This window comes from Pleurodeles waltl, unplaced genomic scaffold, assembly GCF_031143425.1.
Source record: "Pleurodeles waltl isolate 20211129_DDA unplaced genomic scaffold, aPleWal1.hap1.20221129 scaffold_127, whole genome shotgun sequence".
NCBI classification, from domain to species: Eukaryota; Metazoa; Chordata; class Amphibia; order Caudata; family Salamandridae; genus Pleurodeles; species Pleurodeles waltl.
In genome coordinates, this window is record NW_027149833.1 from 319,524 (window position 1) to 326,836 (window position 7,313).

General features: G+C 46.0%; 2 non-coding genes across 2 annotated transcripts; both read right to left on the reverse strand.

The window, feature by feature from the left end:
* On the reverse strand, positions 1-127 carry LOC138273963 (small Cajal body-specific RNA 4). The gene has a single exon (XR_011200334.1). It is a non-coding gene; the product is annotated as a small Cajal body-specific RNA 4 (non-coding RNA).
* A 2,937-nt stretch (positions 128-3,064) lies between these two features.
* Positions 3,065-3,191, reverse strand: LOC138273949 (small Cajal body-specific RNA 4). The gene has a single exon (XR_011200320.1). It is a non-coding gene; the product is annotated as a small Cajal body-specific RNA 4 (non-coding RNA).
* Between the last annotated feature and the right edge of the window lie 4,122 nt (positions 3,192-7,313).

A 7,313-nucleotide genomic window follows, 5' to 3' on the forward strand; every position in this document is an offset into this window, starting at 1 on the left:
AAATGTAGGAAGTAGTAACACGTCACTAGCTCTTCTTGAAACTGACAGTTCTCTACTTCCCTTTACTCTAGGGGGATAGTATCAGCAGAGCCTTACTTCATAGGCCTAACCTTCTTAATCCCCCATTAACAAAAACATTGGCTGTAGCTTCAGGGAGGATTTGGTACAGAATCTGACAAAATACAAATTCATAATTCCGAATGATTTTACTCAGGAGGATTCGGAAACCTGAAAGTCAACTGTCCTCATGAGGATAAAAATACACAAAATAACATATGGAAATAATTTATACATTTTCCGAACGCTATCGCAGAAAACTTACTGAATATCATATCACTTTACCTCACAGTTACCATTGATCACACCTGCCAATTAGTAGCTCAGATATCCCAATGTTAATATGCTTGATCATGTGTTCCCATTAGTAGTGACTATGACTGAGCGCAGCATCTAACCATTCAGCAAGTTACAAGTCGCAGGGTTCTTTACGTAATGCACTATGAACTGATCGTCCATGTGCCTGGAAGTGTGTCCCGCTCCCCACTCTGGTGCATCAAAGCTTGTCATATGGAACAAATCAAAGACGTGCTTCCGGGCACAAATTAAGTAAAAACCCTTAATATGTTAAACCTTGTAAATGCCTATGTAGCCATGGATTAATCCCCATTACTTGACTCAGTTATTAAACTGCACCCAAGAAGACCACAGAATTCGGTAACTGAGCACAGAGTATTACAAACTGAGAATTTTACTATTAGGTGAAAAACAGTAACTAGATTGTGCCACAGCAGCGCCAGAAGACGACAGGAAGAGAAATTAACCTTAACACTGGATAGAGCTGCTGAGATGAACGACCTAGAACAGATTGACAAACCATTTATTCAGTTGTCCCTTTTAGTTATTTTGGACCGTGAGGGCAGACGGGGCCGTTGAGGATCAAGAAAGTCGGCTTGATCAAATCAGAAATCCTCATGAGACAGTACAATATTTAGGCTGCCCTGAATTAATCCTTGCAAAAAGTTAAGGTGCAAGAAAGAGTCCTTTCCAACCAATTTCTGACAGGACGCTGTGTGTTATGAAATAGTTTGGCTCCAGAGAGGGTAAGGATCTTTAACTTAAAGGTAACAGAGCAGGGCTAATTTTGTCTTTGGATCATGCTACTGTTTTACACCTGAATGCTAACTCGCATATGCGCACATTGGTGAAGACTAGTCTCCCACCTATGCCCCCCGCGCCGAGAGAGCGCCAAATGGCCGCCAGAATAGCGCCGAGAGAGCGCCAAATGGCCGCCAGAATAGCGCCGAAAGAGCGCCGAAAGAGCGCCGAAAGAGCGCCAGAAAGAGCGCCAGAATAGCGCCAGAAAGAGCGCCAGAATAGCGCCAGAAAGAGCGCCAGAATAGCGCCAGAAAGAGCGCCAGAATAGCGCCAGAATAGCGCCAGAATAGCGCCAGAATAGCGCCAGAATAGCGCCAGAATAGCGCCAGAATAGCGCCAGAATAGCGCCAGAATAGCGCCAGAATAGCGCCGAAAGACCACCGACAGAGAGCGCCAGGAGAGCGCCGATAGAGGGCCAGGAGAGCGCCGATAGAGGGCCAGGAGAGCGCCGAACGGCCGCCAAAAGAGCGCCACATGACCGCCAAAAGAGCGCCGAAATACACATGACCGGCAAAATACCGCCCAAAAAAACGCCATAAAACCGCCAACAGACTTCTGGCTTGGTCTGGAAGTTCACAAGCTAGGATACCCCATAAAGTGTCAAATGAGCCTTGCTCCTCTAATTGGAAATATTAGTATACTGTGGCCTGGCTCTGTGGTATGCACACCTGGCATGTGACAGCCTCCTGTACCCATATATAAATTTACTTAGAACCATGCTGGCCTCTCAACCCTTTCAAAGGCTTTCTTGGCCTGCAACATGGGAAGATGCACAGGGTGAAAGCACAGAACTGCACTGGACTAGATTACTCAGACTCTTAAACAGGCTTGGTGTTGAACATTAATCTTATCCTAGGGGCTCAATACACAATATGCAATGCAAGAGAGCGAGCTCCACAAAAGAAAACTATGATGCAGACCGGCTCACAGTTCAACATTCAAAGCCCGTATTCTGTAGGAATTATGCTCACCGTGACGTCCAGATGAGGCCCTGGAACCATTTCTCTCTGGGAGTTCGGTTTTTATGCCCATAAGAGGTGGAATCGACCAAGACATCACGTTCCTGTCAGCAAAAACAAAAATGTTACTGAAAAAAGCGATACCCATGATTTCAAGAAGCAAAAATATTATTTTCTGGTACACCCACAGCCTACTGGAAGCCTAGTCCTCCTTCTGAATTTTACACAGAAGTTTAGCCCTTCAAGGACATAGAGATGTATGTGGAAGGGCAGAGGGAAAACAAAAAAGTCCAAAAAATAAACCACCACACAAAGCACCATCTTCACCCCTTGACCTTTCATCACCAAGTACTGCCTGTAACTATCTTTCTCTACAGTTAAATCTAGGCTTGCCAGGTTACTGATTGATCTTCCAGTTCACAGATTTAATGAAAAGTATGCATTTTGGTGCAAGTTGGATCTGTACAGAAAGTTTGTCTGTGGTCGGTAACACCAAAACTGTGAGCATCAAGAGCTACTGAAATAGTGTGGGGTCCTGCTTTCTAATGTGGGCAGAATATTGCTTACACTTGAAAGCATTCAACTTTGTGTCCATGTTGTATTAAGGTGTCTTTCAGAGGGCAATTTGTTTTTTTTTTACAGTTTTGGTAATATCGGTCCTATTAGCAAGCTGCAAAAAAAGACTTTCACGTAACAGATGGACTTCTTTTACCTTATGTACCCCCAGAAAGGATACAATAAGACATATTGGCGTGGGTGCTATAACATCGCCCATACTAGACGTCACTCCAACGGTGCCCACAGGAAATGTAGAACACTGTCGGAAGCTAGATTACTATCCCTCGCCCCAGTGATCGCACTGAAAGAATTCTCCCACTGTTCAAAGCCAACACAGCCATGATGCATACTGCCACTAGAGCGCAACAACAATGAGCAAATGAGAACAGGGCAAATGTAGGAAGTAGTAACACGTCACTAGCTCTTCTTGAAACTGACAGTTCTCTACTTCCCTTTACTCTAGGGGGATAGTATCAGCAGAGCCTTACTTCATAGGCCCAACCTTCTTAATCCCCCATTAACAAAAACATTGGCTGTAGCTTTAGGGAGGATTTATTACAGAATCTGACAAAATACAATTTTATAATTCCGAATGATTTTACTCAGGAGGATTCGGAAACCTGAAAGCCAACTGTCCTCATAAGGATAAAAATACACAAAATAACATATGGAAATAGTTTATTAATTTCCGAACGCTATCTCAGAAAACTTACTGAATATCATATCAATTTACCTCACAGTTACCAGTGATCACACCTGCCAATTAGTAGCTCAGATATCCCAATGTTAATATGCTTGATCATGTGTTCCCATTAGTAGTGACTATGACTCAGCGCAGCATCTAACCATTCAGCAAGTTGCAAGTCGCAGGGTTCTTTACGTAATGCACCATGAACTGATCGTCCATGTGCCTGGAAGTGTGTCCCGCTCCCCACTCTGGTGCATCAAAGCTTGTCATATGGAACAAATCAAAGACGTGCTTCCGGGCACAAATTAAGTAAAAACCCTAAATATGTTAAACCTTGTAAATGCCTATGTAGCCATGGATTAATCCCCATTACGTGACTCAGTTATTAAACTGCACCCAAGAAGATCATAGAATTCGGTAAATGAGCACAGAGTATTACAAACTGAGAATTTTACTATTAGGTGAAAAACAGTAACTAGATTGTGCCACAGCAGCGCCAGAAGACGACAGGAAGAGAAATTAACCTTAACACTGGATAGAGCTGCTGAGATGAACGACCTAGAACAGATTGACAATCCATTTATTCAGTTGTCCCTTTTAGTTATTTTGGCCCGTGAGGGCAGACGGGGCGCGTTGAGGATCAAGAAAGTCGGCTTGATCAAATCAGAAATCCTCATGAGGCAGTACAATATTTAGGGTGCACTGAATTAATCCTTGCAAAAAGTTTTCAGAATGGCAAGTTTCTTCAGCCCCATCATGCTAAGCCTTCAAAAAACATCAATGTAGGTTTAAAAACTAACAAACCAGCGAGAACACCAATGTAAATAATTTAATAGGCAAAAATGGAATACAAGAACATTAATGGACTGTTGACTGGCCATCCTTGCACCTATTCTACGGGCTGATGTGAAAATTAGCCTCCATGAAAAAGCTCTACAACAACCTTATTCAGATGAAAATAAAGCAGACCTACTAATACCTCATATGCATGCATATCTTCACCGAAGATCTAGCAGCAAGTCAATCCATAGATTGAAGGTTTAAAAAAAGCACATTGTTAAATAGGCAATCACGCCACTTCCCAGTGAGTATATTCCCTGACAAAGCCACTGCCATATATTCTGAGTGCTCTACAGAAAGGCTTTATAACTTATTCAAGCCTCAGGAAATGTAGGACAATAAGTCATCAGTATTGCTTTCATCTCTAAAGAGCCACTTGATGCAACCAGAAGCAACTGAAAACCTTCGAGGCACTCTGGGCATCCAAGAAGAAATTCACAGCTAAGGCACTGTTAGAGAGACCCAAGGGATCATCAAATGGGGATTCTGATGTAGAAATGGACTGTCAATAGTGGGAATTGAGATATAAGAACCCAGTCGCTTAATATGGAAAACCAGTGCTAGGTCTCGACCCTGAAGGAAGCAGGATGGTGGAGCTGCTAGCAAATGGTCATGTACTCCTTGCCACGGTGCCATCCAGGACTAAGACCCATATCGAAAAATCATATCGCAAAATAAACTTCTTTTTTCCAACTCCATTCACCATTAAAAGGGAAGTCAGTGCTTAATTTGTGCTTCTTGTTTCCGGTGCTAAGCACCGGCTGTAGGAGGCTGGCTTGGCTTGTAGTGGGTACCAAGGGGTACTTACACTCTGTACCAGGTCCAGTTATCCCTTATTAGTGTAGAAGAGGTGTTTCTAGCAGCTTAGGCTGATAGAAGGTAGCTATAGCAGAGCAGCTTAGGCTGAACTAGGAGACATGCAAAGCTCCTACTATACCACTGGTGTCATATGCACAATATCATAAGAAAACACAATACACAGATATACTAAAAATAAAGGTACTTTATTTTTATGACAATATGCCAAAAGTATCTCAGTGAGTACCCTCAGTATGAGGATGCCAAATATACACAAGATATATGTACAAAATACCAAAATTATGCAGTAATAGCAAAAGGAAGTAATGCAAGCAGTGTAAAGTTACAATAGATTGCAATGGGAGCACATAGGTATCGGGGCAACACAAACCATATACTCTAAAAGTGGAATGCGAACCACGAATGGACCCCAAACCTATGTGAGCTTGTAGAGGGTCGCTGGGACTGTAAGAAAACAGTGAGGGTTAGAAAAATAGCCCACCCCAGACCCTGTAACCTAGGTGTAAAGTGCACCTACAACCCCCAGAGAGCACAGAAGTCGTGATAGGGGGATTCTGCAAGGTAAACCAACACCAGCAAAGCAACAACAGTGGATTTCCGGACCTGAGTACCTGTGAAACAAGTCCAAGAGTCGCGACAGTGTCAAGAGTGGGCAGGAGCCCAGGAAATGCCAGCTGAGGGTGCAAGGAAGCTGCCACCGGATGGAAGAAGCTTGGTGTTTTGCAAGAACGAAGAGGACTAGGAACTTCCCCTTTGGAGGATGGATGTCCTTGGTCGTGAAGAAGCTTGCAGAGGTGGTCCCACGCAGAAAGACCGCAAACAAGCCTTGCTAGATGCAAGGGTCGCGGTTAGGGTTTTTGGATGCTGCTGTGGCCCAGGAGAGACCAGGATGTCGCCACTTGGATGAGGAGACAGAGGGGGCGCCCAGCAAGTCAGGGAGCCCTCACAGAAGCAGGCAGCACCCGCAGAAGTACGGGATCAGAGGAGTGAACCGGAGTCCACACGAAGTCAGAAAAGGGAGTCCCACGACGCCGGAGGACAACTCAGAAAGTTGTGCACTGCAGGTTAGAGTGTCGGGGACCCAGGCTTTGCTGTGCACGAAGGAAATCCTGGAAGACTGCACAGGAGCCGGAGAAGCTGCAAATCACGCGGTACCCAGCAATGCAGTATAGCTTGGGGAGGCAAGGACTTACCTCCACCAAACTTGGACTGAAGAGTCACTGGACTGTGGGAGTCACTTGGACAGAGTTGCTGAGTTCCAGGGACCACGCTCGTCGTGCTGAGAGGGGACCTAGAGGACCGGTGATGTAGTCTTTTGTTGCCTGCAGTTGCAGGGGGAAGATTCCGTCGACCCACAGGAGATTTCTTCAGAGCTCCTGGTGCAAGAAGGAGGCAGGCTACCCCCAGAGCATGCACCACCAGGAAACAGGCGAGAAAGCCGGCAGGATGAAGCGATACAAGGTTGCAGTCGTCGTCTTTGCTACTTTGTGGCAGTTTTGCAGGCGTCCTGAGCAGTCAGCGGTCGATCCTTTGGCAGAAGGTGAAGAGGGAGATGCAGGGGAACTCTGGTGAGCTCTTGCATTCTGTATCTGAAGAATTCCCCAAAGCAGAGACCCTAAATAGCCAGAAAAGGAGGTTTGGCTACCTAGGAAGGAGGATAGGCTCTTACCTTTCTTACTAGCCTATCAGAAGGAGTCTCTGACGTCACCTGCTGGCCCTGGCCACTCAGAGCAGTCCAGTGTGCCAGCGCACCTCTGAATCCAAGATGGCAGAGGTCTGGGGCACGCTGGAGGAGCTCTGGGCACCTCCCCTGGGAGGTGCAGGTCAGGGGAGTGGTCACTCCCCTTTTCTTTGTCCAGTTTCGCGCCAGAGCAGGGCTGGGGGATCCCTGAACCGGTGTAGACTGGCTTATGCAGAGATGGGCACCATCTGTGCCCAATCAAAGCATTTCCAGAGGCTGGGGGAGGCTACTCCTCCCCAGCCCTGACACCTTTTTCCAAAGGGAGAGGGTGTAACACCCTCTCTCTGAGGAAGTCCTTTGTTTTGCCTTCCTGGGCCAAGCCTGGCTGGACCCCAGGAGGGCAGAAACCTGTCTGAGGGATTGGCAGCAGCAGCAGCTGCAGTGAAACCCCGGGAAAGGTAGTTTGGCAGTACCCGGGTCTGTGCTAGAGACTCGGGGGATCATGGAATTGTCTCCCCAATGCCAGAATGGCATTGGGGTGACAATTCCATGATCTTAGACATGTTACATGGCCATGTTCAGAGTTACGATTGTGACGCTATACATCGGTAGT